Raw genomic sequence first — 19,002 nt, 5'->3', positions numbered from 1 at the left:
CACTGAGGCCAGGAAGTTCCATTGTTAGATTAAACCCCTGATTTAGGTCCAGTTGGCTGATCTATATTGTATTCCCTCAATGAGAAATCGGACAATTCTGTGAAAACTGACAACCTGGGGAAGACGGACAGAATGCTGTTACTCTCTGGTATTAATGCCCAGAGAGAAAACAGCATTGCTGGACATCAGAGGGGTGGCACAGCGGCGTAGTGGTTAGCACAACGCTTTACAGTACCAGTGGCCCAGGTTCAAATCCTGCCACTGTCTGTATGGAATTTGTACGTTCTCCCCATAACCCTGTGGGTTTCCTCCGGGTGCTTCAGTTTCCTCCCACATTCCAAAGGCATTATCAGTTGGTAGGTTGATTGGTCATTGGAAATTATCCCATGATTAGTCTTGGGTTATATTGGGTGTTGCTGGGCAGCACAGCTTGGAAGGCTAGAATGGCCAAATCCACGCTGTAGCTCGATAAACAAATACATCTGGCATCTTAAGGCGGTGGAGCCCTGAGGGTGGTAGGGTTTGCATCAATGGTACTGGGCTGGGATTCCAAGATATTGACCCAGTGACTATGTAACCTATGCCTGAGATGGTGTTGTGTGCAACTAAGTTAGAAACCATCAGGTATTGATACTCTCAAAAAGTTGCCACTCTAAACACATGAAGGAATAGAGAAGACTATGGTTGCCTCACTATTCTTTCTACAAACAAATTCTGATGCAACACTTCACTCAAACTCTTAACTTACTATTTCCCTTTGCAAATCCTGGTCACTCCCATAGTTTGCTTCCAGCAACATAAACCAATATTTATTAGTGTTTTTTTTAATGTTCATTTTAAGTATCTGTACTATGACTGATTTTATTAATTAATACTTGGGTGGGTGAGACTAGAACTAGATGTCATATGTTTGAGAGGAAGGTAAAATATTTAAGGGTCATCTGAGGGGGAAATTGCTTCACTCAGAGAGAGGTGTGAGGGTGGAACAAGCCGCCAGAGGAAGCGGTAGATGGTATTACAGGAAAGAAACTAGCATGGTTAGAGCATTGACTAATTGGTAGGAAGCAAAGAGTGGGAATAAAGGGAGCCTTTTCAAGTTGGCTGCTAGTGACTTGTGGTGTTCCACATGGGTCTGTGTTGGGACCACTTATTTTTGCATTATATGTCAACGATTTGAATGATGGAATTGATGGCTTTGTGGCCAAGTTTGCAGACAATGCAAAGACAGGGGGAGGGGCAGATAGTGTTGAGGAAACAGAAATGCTACAGCAGGATTTAGACAGAATATGAGAATGTAGTAAGAAGTGGCAGATGGAATACAGTGTCGGGAAGTGTATGGTCATGCACATTAGTAGAAGAAATAAAAAGGTGGACTACTTTCTAAATGGAGAGAAAATTCAAAAATCTGAGGTGCAATGAGACTTGGGAGTCCTTGAGCCCTAAAGGTTAATTTGCTAGTTGAGTCAGAGGTGAGGAAGGCAAATGCAATGTCAGCATACATCTCAAGAGAACTAGAATATAAAAGTGAGAATGTAATGTTAAGACTTTATAAGGCACTGGTGAGGCATCATTTACAGTATTGTGAGCAGTTTTGGACCCCTTATTTATGAAAAGTTGTGCTTACATTGGAGAGGGTTCAAAAGAGGATCACAAAAATGATTCCGTGATTGAAAGACTTATATGAGGAGCTTTTGATGGCTCTAGGCCTGTAATGACTGGAATTCAGAAGAATGAGGGGATATCACATTGATACCTATCGAACGTTGAAAGGCCTGGATGGAGCAGATTAGGAGAGGATGTTTCCTATGGTAGGGGAGCCTAGGACCAGAGGTCACAGCCTCAGAATAGAGGGACATCCATTTAGAATGGGGATGAGGAGGAATTTCTTTAGCCAGAGAGTGGTGAATCTATGGAATTCATTGCCAGAGGCAACTGTGGAGGCTGTGGGTATACTTAAGGCAGAGGTTGATAGATTCTTGTTCAGCTAGGCCATGAAGGGATAAGGGGAGAAGGCGAGAGATTGGGGCTGAGAGAGAAATGGATCAGCCATGATGAAATGGTGGAGCAGATTCAATGGGCCAAATAGCCTAATTCTACTCCAATATCTTATAGTCCTATTTTGGTTCAATTGTAACGTATAAAGAAATTTGGATAGGTGAATGCATAAGAGCTGTCTGGAGAGCAATGGCAGATGGGACTAAGCAGAAAACCAGACTGACACAGACTAGATGGGCCAAAGGGCCTGTTTCTCTGCTGTACTGCTCTATGACTCCATGACTCTACATGGTAAAAAGTAACCATTTTCCAATTGATCTCTTCAATCATTATGTTGTGATAAAAAATGTAAATAATTATAATCTGAGCTTTCATAATGAGATATATCTGAACTTGAGGAGGAGGTCATTAATACTTTAACATACTTTAAATATAAGCAGATGTAATAATAGTTAGCCTGTGAAAGAGTTTGTGCAATCATTTTGGTTAAAATGCTGAGACTGCAATGTTTCGGAACATATGGTTGAACTATGCACTGAGCTACATCTGACAACCATCAGCTTATGAAATATGCACCACTTCCTTTTACTCGCCTTTTTCCAAGCTGTATTCAATTACACTTCTTTCACCAGCTACATACTGCAGGGCTGTAAAATGTTTATACAATGGAAGTCAAGGACTGTGGGCAGGGGAGGGAGCCCATGATGTACAGTATCTGTGTACGTTTCTGAGTCGCCTTGTGAACGGTTGCTGTTTTTATGTGCAAATCTCAGCTCTCAGTCACGTCCCTGAAGATTATATTACTTTACACCGGGGTTTTATTTGCAAAAGAATCTTTCTTATGAAGCTTGGCATTTCTGGAGAACTCACAGGAGTATTGTGCACCCTGATCGGCTGCAAGCGCTGGAGAATTCCCTTTGACCTGCTGCCTCAGCTATTGCCTGGGGTGCACAACGAAAATTTTTAAATGTGCATATTGAAAGAAAATAAATAAAATACAATGGCTGAAATGTAGTCACCACCCTGATTTTTAAAGAACTCTTTCTTTTGCTGTATTACATGTCAAAACTTTCAAAGTTATCTGTTACTATATGAATGTCAAAGACTGATCATGCTAAGTTCCTACGAAATATGTCACATCTTAATTCAAGTTTATAGAAAAGGTTTCTTGAGAGGGGAAATGAAAAGCCGGAGAGGCACCACGATGAAAGCTGATAGCATGGATCGAGAGTACCCATGGTCACAGAGGGCCCTCAGATTGAGGCCAGATTTTGCTCTTCAACTCGCTGGAGAAGTTTTTAATAGTTAGCTGCTTTCAGAAGGTTCAAGTGTTCCTTTAAAAAAAAATTAAGAGGTACAGTGCAGAACAGGCCTTGCCAGCCCGAAGAGCTGCACGGTCCAGCAATCCAGCTACTTAACACTAGCCTAATCACAGGACCATTTTACAGTTTTACTGTGACTAATTAGCCTACTTACCAGTATATCTTTGGACTGTAGGAGGAAACTGGAGCACCCAAAGGAAGCCTACGCAGTTCACAGGGAGCAGATACAAACTCCTCACAGATGGTGCTGGAATTGAACTCTGAACTCTGGAATGCACCAAACTGTAATAGCATCATGCTAACAGTCACTTTACTGTGGTGCATACCTGTTCTGGTAAAATAACCCAGATCCTAAAAAAAATGAAGGGAGCGTCCCCTCCCCCCCGTTTCCGTCATTAAGTGGATTGCCTAATGTAAAATTGAGTAATTCCTGTCAGGTGTGACTCGGAAGAGTTTGATGATTGGCTGATTCCAAGTGGGAGTGTGTGGAATGGACTTCTGGCTTGAATGTGTATAGTATTTCTCCAGGATTTCCATGATTCTTCCATAATCAGAAGAACCCTCCATAGACAACAATGACTTCAAGAATAGACAGTGCATCTAGTATTGTCCAATCTCCTCCATCAGCCTCTGTCAGTTAAGGTGTTCATGGAAACATGATGTGTACAGATATCGACTGTATTTGTTTACAGAGCACCATGTTCACGGAGGATAAAAGACTGTGTTATCTTTGACCTATCTTAAAGACAGGAAACAATTGAAACAAATTTCACAGCACATGTACATGATAACAAACCTGAGTCTGATTCTGAAACTCCTGTTTACTAGTAGAGATTTGATAAACCTCCAGGTGACCTGCTGAGTATTTCCAGCATTTTCAGCTTTTATTCACAGAACAAATAATTTCTTCCAAGCCTAATCATGCCAAATGGGCAGAGGAAATAAGTCAAGGATACTCTCCAAAGTTTGTTGAAGGTCAGTTAAATTCCTGACCCAATGGAGAAGGAGCATTAGGGATGGTATTGAGATACTTACGCTAGAAGCACACAAATCAAACGTAAGTGGCAGAAGCAAGCACTGCATAAGCTAACGTTGAGCAAAATCTGCTTGCCAGTGATAAAGTCAAACTAATTTTGCAGGGGAATGGGAACCGGAGTGATTGGGCTAAGGGTGAGACAGTTGGTATACAAGTTGATGCAGTCTGTACTGAGACTGTGGGGAAGAACAGGCAGACGATAGGACAAACTTGCAATCAGTGGCATGAGTTGAAGTGCAACATGGGGCAAAATCAAAAAGGGTGATGAAACAGGACAGAGGTGTTATACTTGAATGCACTTAGTATATGGAAACTGATTCTGATTCTGAATAAGGTAGACAATCTTGTAGCGCAGTTAGAGATCGTCAACTATGACGTTGTGGGCATCACTGAGACATGGCTGAAAGAAGACCATAGTTGGGAGCTTGATATCCAAGGATACACATTGCATCAAAAGGACAGGAGACCGGTTGGCAGAGGAAGTGGGGTGACTCTGTTGGTAAAAATGAAAATCAAATCTTTTAAAAGAGGTGGCATAGAATTGGAAGGTATAGAATCTGCATCTAAAAACCTGAAAGGGTAAAAAGACCCTGATGGGAATTACATGCAGGCCCCCAAACAGTAGCCAGGTTATGGGATATAAATTACAACAGGAGACTGAAAACGCATATAATTAGGGCAATGTTATGATATTCTGGTAGATTAGCAAATTTAGGTTGGTGCTGGATCCCAAGAGATGGAACTTGTAGAATGTCTATGAGATAGCTTTTTAGAGCAGCTTGTAGTTGAACACATTAGGGAAAAGGCAAACAACAGGAATTCTGCAGATGCTGGAAATTCAAGCAACACACATCAAAGTTGCTGGTGAATGCAGCAGGCCAGGCAGCATCTCTAGGAAGAGGTACAGTCGACGTTTCAGGCCGAGATCCTTGACGAAGGCCTGAAACGTCGACTGTACTTCTTCCTAGAGATTCTGCCTGGCTTGCTGCGTTCACCAGGGAAAAGGCATTTCTGGATTGCGTGTTCTGTCATGAGCCAGGTTTGATAAGGGAGCTTAAGGTAAAGGAACTGTTGAGAAACAGTGATCATAATATGACAGGATGCACCCTGCAGTTTGAGAGGGAGAAGATAAATTCAGATGTATCGGAATTACAGTGGAGTAAAAGGAATTACAGAGGCACGAGAGAGGAGCTGGACAAATTTGATTGGAAAGGGATACTAACAGGGATGATAGCAGAACAGGATCAGCTGGAGTTTCTGGAGGCAATTTTGAAGTCTCAGGATTGATACGTCCCAAAGTTGAAGAAGTATTCTCAAAGGAGTATGAGGCAACTATGGCTGACAAGGGAAGTCAGGATCAGCATAAAAGTAAAAGAGAGGGCAGATAATACAGCAAAAATTAATGGGAAGTTGGAAGATTAGGAAGTTTTTAAAAACAAGCAGAAGACAACTGAAAAAAAACATAAGGAGAGAAAAGATGAAACATGAAAGTAAGCTAGTAAATAAGAAAAAAGAGGATACCAAAAGTTTTTCAGATATATAAAGAGTAAAAGGAAGGTGAGGGTGGATCTTGGACCACTGGAAAATGACACTGGAGGGATAGTCTTCACTGTGGAAGACACTAGCAGTATGCTAGAAATTTGAGCGTGTCTGGGGACAGACGTGACAGTAATGCTATTACCAAGGAGAAGGTGCTTGGAAAGCCTAGAAGACTGAAGATAAATAAGTCACCTGGACCAGATGGACATCATCCCAGGGTTCTGAACGTGGTAGCTGAAGAGATTGTGGAAGCATTATTAATGGTCTTTCAAGAATCACTAGATTCTAGAATAGTTCCAAAGGACTGGAAGATTGCAATTGTCATTCCACTCTCTAAGAAGAGAGGGGAACAGAAGAAAGGAAATTACAGACTAGTTAGCCTGATGTTCAGTGGTTGAGAAGAGTTGGAGTCCATTATTAAGGATGAGGTTTCGGGGTACTTGGGGGGTACATGATAATATAGGCCAAAGTCTGCATGATGTGCTTAAGGGGAAACCTTGCCTCACAAATCTGTTGGAATTCTTTAAAGAAATAACAGGCAGGATAGATAAAGAAGAGTCAGTAGATAATATTTACTTAGATTTTCAGAAGGGCTTTGTCAAGTTGTTGCACACGAAGGTGCTTAACAGCATAAGAGCCCATGGTATTACAGGAAAGATACTAGCACGGATAGAAGATTGGCTGACTGACAGGAGGCAAAGGGTCAAATAAAGGGATCTTATTCCAGTAGGGTGCCAGTATCTGACCGATTATTCCAGTAGGGTTCCAGTAGGGTGCCAGTATCTGGCCGATTATTTTCACATTCTGTGTCAATGAATGAAGGAATTGATGGCTCTGTGGCTACGTTTGCTGGTGATACAAAGATAGGTGGAGGGGAAGATCATGTTGAGGAAACAGAGAGTCTGAGAATGACTTGGACAGATTGAGAGAATGGGCACAGAAGTGGCAGATAGAAAGAAATGCACTTAGGTAGAAGGTATAAAGGTATAGACTATATTCTAAGCAGAGAGAAAATTCAAAACTCAGAAGAGCAAAAGTTCTTGGGAGTTCCTTTGTTGGACTCCCTTAAGGTTAACTTAATATTGAATCTCCTAGATAAAATGGTTGAGAAGAGGATGTTTCCTATAGTGGGCGAGTCTAGGATTGGAGGGCACTGCCTCAGAATAGAGGGACATCCACTTAGCACAGAGATGAGAAGAAGTTTCTTTAGCCACGGAGTGGTGAAACTGAGGAATTCATTGTGACAGGCAGCTGTGGAGGTCAGCTCATTTCATATATTCAAGCGGAGGTTGGTAGGTTCTTGTTAGCCAGGGCATCAATGGTCATGGGGAGAAGGTGGGAGAATGGGTCTGAGACAGGAAATAAATCAGCTTTGTTAGAATGTTGGAGCAGACATGATGGGTGCAGTGTCCTAATTCTGCCCCTATGACTTATTATCTTAGAATTTAGTCAGTGTGTCCTACACTGGCTTAATCAATAACCTTAGAATACACAGAAATGGAATGGAACCAAATCATCCTCATCCAAAGTGTCTAATGTACACACTTATAAAGTTATAATCTTTTCAAATTGCAATGGCTTCCTGCCTTGGTTCCTGCCTTAAAGGTGATTTTACAGATAAATACATGCAAAACAATTAGGTGAACTCAGAAAGATCTTCTCTCCCCATTGTAGTTCGTATTTGTAGACTTTGCAGTTGTCTTTTCATAAGGAACACTATCTAGCTTTAAACTATTTGAAGTAGGTTGAGGTAAGATATTGACTTTCAGCTTATTTACACTTGCACATTTCAATGCATGCAGATCTGATAAAGAAGCTATCAATGTTCTGTGGATTTAACAGATTCTTTTGTGAAGGCATGTACTATTTCTGAAATGATTATTGTTTTTATTTCGCACTTCACACCTCTGATATATAACGTAATAACTTCAACTCAAAAAGTAAGATAAGTTTATTTTCTCTAAACCACAGCATGGGGTATTTGTGCTGAAATTCTATTTAATTCACACCTAAGCAATCACTCGATAAGTAAATATGCTCTGGGGCTAATCATTCAGTCAAGACAATTGTTTTGAGTTTTTTTTTGAATTTCGCACCTTTAGCCTTTACTTGTGATGTTGATGCACAGTGAGAGCTGGTTGGTATTTCAGTATTGACTGTCCTGTGAAAGATCATTGACATCAGTACAAAAATTCCACAACTGCTTTTATTTGTACCATCAGCAGCACCTTCCATTTAACATAATAAGATGGCTCAATGTGCTTCATAGGACGCTTATCAGAGGGTTAATTTTTAGGAAAAGTAGTAAAGGTGGGGTTGTGGGGGTATGCTAAGAGGTTTAGAGAAGGAACTTAAAAATTGAGTGCTTAAACATGTGGTCTGTACATGCCGGTTGTGTGGTGAAAAAGGCACAACAGTGCCTCTTTCACCACAGACAGTTGAAGAAGTTTGGCATGGGCCCCCAAATCCTAATGAATTTCTACAGGGGCACAATTGAGAGCATCCCGACTGGCAGCATCACTGCCTGGTATGGGAACTGTACTTCCCACAATCACAGGATTCTGCAGAGAGTGGTGCGGACAGCCCAGAGCATCTGTAGACGTGAACTTCCCACTATTCAGGACATTTACAAAGACAGGTGTGAGAAAAGGGTCCGAAGGGTCATTGGGGACCCGAGTCACCCCAACCACAAACTGTTCCAGCTGCTACCATCCAGGAAACGGTACCGCAGCATAAAAGCCAGGACCAACAGGCTCCGGGACAGCTTCTTCCACCAGGCCATCAGACTGCTTAATTCATGCTGACACAACTGTATTTCTGTGTTATACTGACTGTCCTGTTGTACGTATTATTTATTATAAATTGCACATTGCACATTTAGATGGAGATGTAATGTAAACATTTTTACTCCTTATGTATATGAAGGATATAAGTAATAAACTCAATTCAATAGATCTAGATAGATGAAGGTACAGCTGCCAAGGATAGACGATGGAATTAGGAATGTCCAAGATGCTGCCATTGGAAATTAGTAGGGAGGAAGCAAGTTAAAGAGCCATGGATAGGAAGGATTATGAATAGCATCTTATGCCTTGGCTTGAAACATTGACCATTTATTAAGTTCCATAGGTGCTGCCCGGCCTGCTGAGTTCCTTCAGCATTTTGTGTGTATTGCTCTGGATTTCCAGCATCTGTAGAATCCCTTGCATTTATGCCTCATTCTACCTTTTCATTGGTGGTTGTGTTTCTGGATGCTATCAATCCTCCACAGATCTTTCATGAAATCATTTTGCCTTTCTAACTTCAACTCTGAGGTTTAGAATATTCCTTAATTCCACTGTCTTGAACATGGTTTAGGTCACCGTTCGTTCCTTCCCAGTGTCAGATTTTTTTTGAAAAATGTGACTTCCCCTACTTTGGTAGAAAAAAAATAGAAGTGATGAGGAGTATTTTTGTCCAGAGCAACCTGGGTCCCCTGTTAAATAAACCACAGAAAGCTGACATGCGTAGCAGCAGCAAGGCAAATGGTACGGTTCCCTTCACTGCAAGGTGATTTGAGTATAAGTGTTGAGCCATATTTTCAATTACATAAAGCCACAGAGCTCTACTGGGCTACATTGGAATTTGGTGGAGTTGTGGTTAGTGAAGAAGTTGTTAAAGGATCTGTTGGTAATTCAGATGGAGAAATGGGAAGTGGGGTTTAATCCAGATAAATGTGAGATGTGAGGTGATGCATTTTGGGAGGTCCAATGCAAGAGGAAAATATAAAGAAAATGGCAGGGCACTTAGGAGCACTGATGTACAGAGGGACCTGGGGATGCAAGCTTGTTATGAAGTTGTGCTATTTGCACTCTTTCGGTCTGGTTGTACTCTTTCCACATCTGTCTTTGTCTTTCTGAGATGATATCCACTTCCCTAATATGTTTTTTTTTCTCTTCCTGCCTTTGCATTATCCGGAGTTTAATACATGTTTAATCACCATTCACCACATCTGGTGCTGATCTAATGTCGACCTTATTCTCAGTATGTATCCAGATCTTATTGACACTGCTGGTGCAATAGTATGTGTCCATCTTCATCTGGGTGGCTGGAGTTCTCCTATATTTTTCATCTCTGATTCTAAATGATTTCTTTTGTTATGAAGTAGATTTCTGGTCCAAGTACTCATGATTCTCCCTACAGGACAGCTTACTACTTTTTGTGTTGGCATGTCACAGAAGGCTAGGATTCCCTCAGAAGGATCTATGATGATTTAGCTTTCCTCAGCAAATCCTTGGACACCTTCACAACATTCTCTCCCTTAAGCATTTCCCTGTGGGATGTGAGTTCATGTGATAAGGGCCATCAGAAAACCTCATACAACTGACTGCTGTGAATGGTGGCTCTTCATCAGGACCTGAAGGATACCATGAATGAAGAACTATCCTTGAACTTGCATTGACCATCAACGAATGGGCGTTTTCCAACATGCCTACTAGAAGTATGAAAAACGCTACTTTGTCATCAGATCCAACTTCAACTCCAGGTGATAGAAATCTACCCCAATAATTGCCCAGATTTGTCTGGAACCTGCTGAGATTGTACCTGTTCCTTTGGGGGATCTATGGATCTCAAATTTCTGGAGCTGGTTCCTGATTCCCATGCTCATCTCTGGCTGATGGATACCTTCTGTCACTCAATGGATGCAATTGCTTCTCTCAGATGAGAGAAGTGAATGCATTTGTTCATGACATTTCTACATAAATTTGGAACAACTACTCTTTTTGAAATCATGTCACATTGGGTAACCAATTTAACTCTCCTATGGTTGTACGAACAGCCTTAAACTCACAGGGCATATTTTTCCATCCTGTCTGAACACTCATTTCAGGACTTGTTTTGTAATATTTTGTCTGGTAGCCTCCTCAATCAAGGACACGACCCACCCAGCCAACAAACTTTTCGTTCCTTTTCCCTCTGGGAGAAGGCTCAGGAGCTTGAAGACTTGTATGGCCAGATTTGGGAACAGCTTCTTTCCAACTGTGATAAGACTGCTAAACGGATCCTGATCCTGATCTGGGCCGTAGCCTCCAAATATCCGGACCTACCTCTCGGTTTTTTTGCACTACCTTACTTTCCATTTTTCTATTTTTTATTTATGATTTATAATTTAAAATTTTAATATTTACTATCGATTTGTAATTCAGGGAGCGGGAAGCGCAGAATCAATTATCGCTGTGATGATTGTACTTTCTAGTATCAATTGTTTGGCGACAATAAAGTATAAAGCACATCAGTGAGTAAGAGTGTGAAATATGTTTCTCCATGCTGATTGTCTCTATATCAATTTCTTCTTTTTCTCCAACTTGCTCATGGAAGTCCTTTCATATTAATCCAAATCCTCCTCTGGTCAGTCTACGTTGTTCACACATCTTCCCCAGACGGAGCAGGAAGTTGTTCAAACAGCTGGAAAACTCCAGTTAAAAACATACTTCTCCAGTATATGATAAACTTGCTACTTGTCTTGCTTTCTTGACTTCTTTGCGTCTGACTATAAATGACTCATGAAGGAGTGCTTCTTCAATTTAAACTTTAACTTGTCCACCAAGGCTCTCCAGTTGTATTCATGGTTTATAACACAGCCCCCTGCACTCCAAATCAGAAAATGATCAAAGTATTCAGCTTCTATCTGACCTATACCACATGCCTCACTGTTCTTCAAAGGTCATTCATCAGGAGAGATCTTGTCCAGGTCTCATGCACAGCATCTAATTTTCATAGTTCTATGAATAACCCATCAGGAAATTTGCATTAATGATAGAGTCATTGAGCACTATGGTGCAGAAACAGGACATTTTAGCCCACCTAGTCCATGCCAATAAGTCAGGCTGGGAGACCGTTTCCTGAACACCTATGCTCTGTCCGCCAGAGAAAGCAGGATCTCCTAGTGGCCACTCATTTTAATTCCATGTTCCATTCCTATTCTGGTATGTCTGTCCACGGCCTCCTCTACTGTAAAGATGAAGCCACACTCAGATTGGAGGAACAACACCTCATATTCTGTCCGGGTAGCCTGCAACCTGATGGCATGAACATTGACTTCCCTAACTTCCGTTAATGCCCCTCCTCCCCTTCTTACCCCATTCTTTCTTTCTTTCTTTATTATTTATTATTTTTCCCCTTTCTTTCTCTTTTTTCTCCCTCTGTCCCTCTCACTATATCTTCCTCTGGTGCTCCCCTCCCCCTTTCTTTTCCCCTAGGCCTCCTATCCCATGATCCTCTCCCTTCTCCAGTCTTGTATCCCTTTTGCTAATCAACTTTCTAGCCCTTAGCTCCATCTCTCCCCCTCCTGTCTTCTCCTATCATTTTGGATCTCCCCTCCCTCTCTCACTTTCAAATCTCTTACTATCTCTTCTTTCAGTTAGTCCTGACGAAGGGTCTTGGCCCGAAACGTCGACTGTGCTTCTTCCTATAGATGCTGCCTGGTCTGCTGCATTCCACCAGCATTTTGTGTGTGTTGCTTGAATTTCCAGCATCTGCAGAATTCCTCATGTTTGTGCCTCTATGACTTTCTCCTTTTCTGCAGCCATGACACTATCCCTAATTAGCAATGCCCTGCCCCCACCCCTTTTGCCTCCCTCTCTGTTCTTTTTGAAGCATCTAAAGCCTGGCGCACTCAGCAGCCATTCCTGCTCCTGAGACATCTAAGTCTCTGTAACGGCCACAATGTGTCACAGTTCCACGTATTGATCCATGCTCTAAGCTCATGCACCTTGTTACTCCTTGCATTCGAATAGACACATCTGAAACCATCAGGCTGAGTGCATCTTCTAACATCTGCCTATCCTTCCTCACAAACTCCCTACAAGCCTTCTCTACTTGTGCTCTAACGCATCCTCTGCCTCTTCACTTTTATTCCAACCCCCCCTGCAAATCTAGTTTAAACCCTCCCCAATAGCAGACCTCCCCGCCAGGATATTGGTTCCCCTCGTGTGTGTGTGTGTGTGTGTGTGTGTGTGTGTGTGAGAGAGAGAGAGAGAGAGAGAGTCGGGGAGGGAGAGAGAGAGTGAGAGAGAGAGATAGGGAGAGAGACAGAGACAGAGAGAGTGAGAGACAGAGAGAGAGACAGAGAGAGAGACAGAGACAGAGAGAGAGAGAGACAGAGAGAGAGAGAGAGAGAGAGAGAGAGAGAGAGCTTCTTTTCTGTGTCCCTACTCCTAGACTGACTGAGCAAATTTACCTCGTTTAACTCCGACAATCTAAAAATGTATGAGTGCAGTTTATCACATAGTTCAAGGGATTATACACTCAATATCATATAATCCAATTATGTCAAGTGTTTATTAATATAACCCAGAAGGGTATATAAATGTACATTCAAGTTATGGTATAATATTGTTCTTTTTTTTACGGCAGTGGATTCATTCTGAGTTGCTGCTAACAATTTGCAGATAGCAAGGTTATATATACAGAAAACAAGATTAATTACCCAGTTTCAAAAATGTGGATTGAGAGGGAAGCCTTGAGCAGACTGCAGAGGAATTTTCTGGTCTTCTTCAAATGTTTAATTAGATCTTGTGCATCCTAAACCTGGAGATGTGACCTTGGTTTAACATTCCATCTGATAATACCGCAATCACTCAATCTACAGACCTCTAATTCAGCGTGAGAACTGTACCAGTCACCAGAATTAACCCTAGAGAGGCCTTCTATCGAGTGGGGATGACCATGGGTGTTGCATCCGAGCTATCTACGTTGTTGGTGCAGCACCAGCAGTCAATAGGCAAGCCAGTACACATAAGCATCCGGCTTCCACTCACCACGGACTGATGAATCCAGAGGAAGAGCAGAGACTGATACAGGTTTGCACTCGCAGCATCGCAGGCATTGTCTTAGGAATTCCAGCTCTGGATTTTTCTTCAGGGTTTATTCCCAAAGCCTTCTCCATGAGTGGGCATAGTTGCAAGTCAGTGGTGGTTTGAGATGAGCTGTCAACCCACGGCTGACGTGTTACATCTGCCCGAAGCGATTGTTTTTAAGGCGCCAGTAACCCACCTCTTCTCCTGTCAGTAGAAATGGTTCTGCCGGGCTTAGGAGCAAAGCCAGATGTAAAGGCCAGGAGCTGGACCACTCATGGATAATAATGGCTGGACAACTAATTGCTGGTGATTTCTGACATTAGAAAGGATAGACATTGAACTTCTTTGAAGGTTATTTCCTCTGGTAACCATGTGCAGTGACATCGTAAAGAAATAAGGGAAATTTCCCCCCTGGACGTGCCCCTAATGAATTTATGCTGCTCAGTACTGAAGAAATCCCCTCCAGGAATCATTATTTAATGAACACTTAACTGCCCTGATATGCCTTCAAGGAATAATTAACAAATTAGAATTAGAATCATGTTTATCACTGACATTTGTCATGAAATTTGTTGCTTTGCAGCACTGGTACAATGCAAGTCATAAAAATTACTGTAAGTTTAAAACATAAATTGTGCAAAGATCAATAATGAGACAGTATTCATGGGTTCATGGACTGTTCACAAATAAGATGGCGGAGGGGAAGAAGCTTTTGCTAAGATGTTGAGTGTAGATCTTCAGATTCCTGTACTTATTCCCTGATGTTAGTAATGAGAAAAGGGCAAGTCCTGAGTGGTGATGTTGTACACTGAGGCTGTATACAAAAAGGGTCAGAGTCGTTTCTATTTCCTGAGGAGACTGAGGTCCTTTAACATCTGCCGGACGATGCTGAGGATGCTCTATGAGTCTGTGGTGGCCAGTGCTATCATGTTTGCTGTTGTGTGCTGGGGCAGCAGACTGAGGGTAGCAGACACCAATAGAATCAACAAACTCATTCGTAAGGCCAGTGATGTTGTGGGGATGGAACTGGACTCTCTGACGGTGGTGTCTGAAAAGAGGATGCTGTCCAAGTTGCATGCCATCTTGGACAATGTCTCCCATCCACTACATAATGTACTGGGTGGGCACAGGAGTACGTTCAGCCAGAGACTCATTCCACTGAGATGCAACACAGAGCGTCATAGGAAGTCATCCCTGCCTGTGGCCATCAAACTTTATAACTCCTCCCTTGGAGGGTCAGTCACCCTGAGCCAATAAGTCCTGGACTTATTTCATAATTTACTGGCATAATTTACATATTACTATTTAACTATTTATGGTTCTATTACTATTATTTATTTATGGCACAACTGTAACGAAAACCAGTTTCCCCCAGGATCAATAAAATATGACTATGACTATGACTATGTATGGCTGACTAAAACTGAACCACATGGAAAATATACACTTAGGGCCACTTTACTTATGTATCCCCTGTACCTAACAAAGTGGTCACTGACTATCTGTCAGAAGCAGAATCAGAATTAGGCTTAATTTCACTGTCGTGTGTCATGAGATTTGTTAACTTTACAGCAGCAATACAATGTAATACATGATAAATAAGCATAGAGAAAAAAAACTGAAATACGGTAAGTATATACGAGGGGTGATTGATAAGTTCATGGCCTAAGGTAGAAGGAGTCAGTTTTAGAAAACCTAGCACCTTTATTTTTCAACATCGTCCCTTCCTACATTTACACACTTAGTCCAGCGGTCGTGGAGCATACGGATCCCTTCTTTGTAGAAGTCAGCGTCTTGGACCTCCAGAAAGTGAGCCACAGCAGGAGTGATTGATAAGTTTGTGGCCTAAGGTAAAACAAGATGAGTTATTAACTTCAAACTTTCTGCATCATTGCTCAAAGTGTTGAACTGCACGTGCATGTAACGAGAGCGTCTTGGACCTCCAGGTGGTCCACAGCAGGGGTGATTGATAAGTTCATGGCCTAAGGTAGAAGGAGATGAGTTATACAGTTCTCATTACATGCACACACAGTTCCACTCTTTGAGTGAAAATGCAGAAAGTTTGAAGTTAATAACTCATCTCCTTCTACCTTAGGCCACAAACTTGTCAATCACCTCTCGTATGTCTATTATATAGTTTAGTTAAAATAAATAGTGCAAAACAAACAGAAATACAAAAGTAGTGAGGTAGTGTTCATATGCTCAATGTCCATTTAGGAATCGGATGGCAGAGGGGAAGAAGCTGTTCCTGAATTGCTGAATGTTTGCCTTCAGGCGTCTGTCCCTCTTTCCCAATTGTAACAATGAGAACGGGGCATGCCCTGGGCGGTGGCGGTCCTTAATGATGGATGCTACCTTCCTAAGTCACCACTTCTTGAAGATTTCATGTATACTACAGAGGCTAGCACCCACGATGGAGCTGAGTAACTTTACAAGTTTCTGCAGCTTGTTTCATTTTTATGCAGCAGCTCCTCTCCATACCAGATGGTGATGCAGCCAATCAGAATCAGTCAGTAAAGTTGCACACATCAAAGTTGCTGGTGAACGCAGCAGGCCAGGCAGCATCTCTAGGAAGAGGTGCAGTCGACGTTTCAGGCCGAGACCCGTCATCAGGACTAACTGAAAGAAGAGCTAGTATGAGATTTGAAAGTGGGAGGGGGAGGGGGAAGATTTGAAATGATAGGAGAAGACAGAAGGGGGAGGGATGGAGCCTAGAGCTGGACAGCTCTTCTCCTATCATTTCAGATCTTCCCCCTCCCCCTCCCACTTTCAAATCTCTTACTAGCTCTTCCTTCAGTTAGTCCTGCCGGAGGGTCTCGGCCCAAAGCGTCGACTGTACCTCTTCCCAGAGATGCTGCCTGGCCTGCTGCGCTCACCAGCAACTTTTATGTGTGTTGCTTAAAATTCCAGCATCTGCATATTTCAAAGTTGCTGGTGAAGGCAGCAGGCCAGGCAGCATCTCTAGGAAGAGGTACAGTCGACGTTTCGGCCCGAGACCCTTCGTCAGGACTAACTGAAGGAAGAGCTAGTAAGAGATTTGAAAGTGAGAGGGGGAGGGGGAGATCCAAGATGATAGGAGAAGACAGGAGGGGGAGGGATGGAGCCAAGAGCTGGACAGATGATTGGCAAAAGAGATATGAGAGGATCATGGGACAGGAGGCCCGGGCAGAAAGAAAAGGGGGAGGGGGGAAGCCCAGAGGATGGGCAAGGGGTATAGTCAGAAGGACAGAGGGAGAAAAAGGAGAGAGAGAGAAAGAATGTGTGTATACAAATAAATAACAGATGGGGTACGAGGGGGAGGTGGGGCATTAGCAGCAGTTTGAGAAGTCAATGTTCATGTCATCAGGTTGAAGGCTACCCAGACAGAATGGCATGAACATTGTCTTCTCAAATTTCTGCTAATGCCCCACCTCCCCCTCGTACCCCATCCGTTATTGCATTGGATCTCAAGGGTGTCCTTGATGGTGGGGACGGTTGTGCTGACTCAGTCTATAACCCTCTGCAGTATCAATCTGACTCTGATGCTGTGAGAAGGTAAGTAGGAGAAAGGATATACTGCATTGAAACCTCAACACCAATACATAAGATCATGGCTAAGTTCCTAAGTCAACTATATTTTCCCAATATATCCCCATAACCCTTCACCCACCTTGTCTCCAAATACTTAACAAGCTCAGTCATGAACAAACTTATTAGCATCCAAAGCTCTGTGAAAAAGGGAAAAAGGAAAGGTAAGAAAGTCCCATATTTATAAACTGCTTCTCAAGACCTCAAGACTTCCAATAATGATGAACCTATGCAATATTTTCAAATTTTTTATCCCCTTTTCAGCTTTTCAAGGTTTAATAGTTTAGCAAACCCATTTTGAATCTCCTTTTGAAAATTGCATTTCCTCTTGAGAATCACATACAGATCCTACGGCAAAAAAGAAGGACATGGTAAACTTCCCCAGAGATCCTCAGAGGCCTGAGCTAATAGTTATTCCTCAGAACAAATAATCTGGTCTTTATCACACATCCATTATGAGGGGATAAAAAACTGCCGTTTGCTTTTCTCAAGATTCTAGCAATTGCCGACTCTTTTCTCACAATTTGAAGGAGTTGTTGCACACTCATTTGATGTCACGTTTCTTCCTGTACATTAATGATATGAACAGTTTGGCATAATTCGATCTTTTATGTGGACCTGGCTTTTATTTAACAAAAATGCAGCCATTACTTTGGGTATTGCTATTATAGATATCCAATTCAAAATGCAACTTTCCAGATTGAACATATGCACCATTATCTTAAGGCTAGTCACTGCCTGCAATATTTGAAATAATTTCCTGTCTCTGTCATATAGTGAATAGAACTGCAAAAGAAAATGGTAAAATCAGTCCAACTGAAGAGTCTCTATCAGAATCAGAATCAAAAGTCAGAATTAGGTTTATTGCCACTGATACGAGTCATGAAATTTGTTGTTTTGCGGCAGTACTACAGTACAAGGCGGAAAGAATTACTATAAAAAAATAAATAGGAAGATAGAAAATGGACGAATGAATGAGTTCATGGATAAATGAACAAACAGATGGAGGAACAAATAAATATATAGATAGAAAGATGAACAAATATACAGACAGACAAGAAAACAAACAAATAAATAATTGTATAGTGGAAAATTGTCCATTTCCTGCATAGACACTGCCAGACCTGTTGAGTTCCATCAGCATTTTGTGTTGGACAAATCATAGGTCTCCTTGATTAAGAATTTAATCAGAATTGCTTAAATATCATAAACCAGTGGCAAACTGTTCCCCTCCTCATATGTGGCCTGACTTACTGAGTATTTGCACTTTTCTCCAATTTTATTTCAGATTTTCAACAGTTACATGATACTCCTTTAAACATAAGTTCATTATCAGTTCAGTGGCAACTGGTAGGGTCTTAAGAAGCTTCATTGTGAAGTTTTATATTTCTTCCTTCCCGCACTGGATATAGTGAGCTCCCCAACAATTTCCTTGCATGAATTCTTTAACATTAGGAGACCCTTTTGGGTTAGTAGCTTACGATCTGGGTGAAACGACTTTGCAGGAGGGAACACTAGTCAGACATCCTCCAAATTCATTCAGGTTATTATTTCAAAGGATCTGTCCTGAGTCTAGCCCCTGCCATTACGAAGGAAGTACGGCAGGGCATCTACTTCTGTAGAAGTTTGTGAAGATTTGGCATGTCATCTAAAACTTTGACAAACTTCTATAGATGTGTGGTGGGGAGTATATTGACTGGTTACA

Source organism: Mobula hypostoma, chromosome 8, assembly GCF_963921235.1.
Source record: "Mobula hypostoma chromosome 8, sMobHyp1.1, whole genome shotgun sequence".
In the NCBI taxonomy this organism is placed as follows: Eukaryota; Metazoa; Chordata; class Chondrichthyes; order Myliobatiformes; family Myliobatidae; genus Mobula; species Mobula hypostoma.
Note: the sequence above shows the minus strand (reverse complement) of the source record.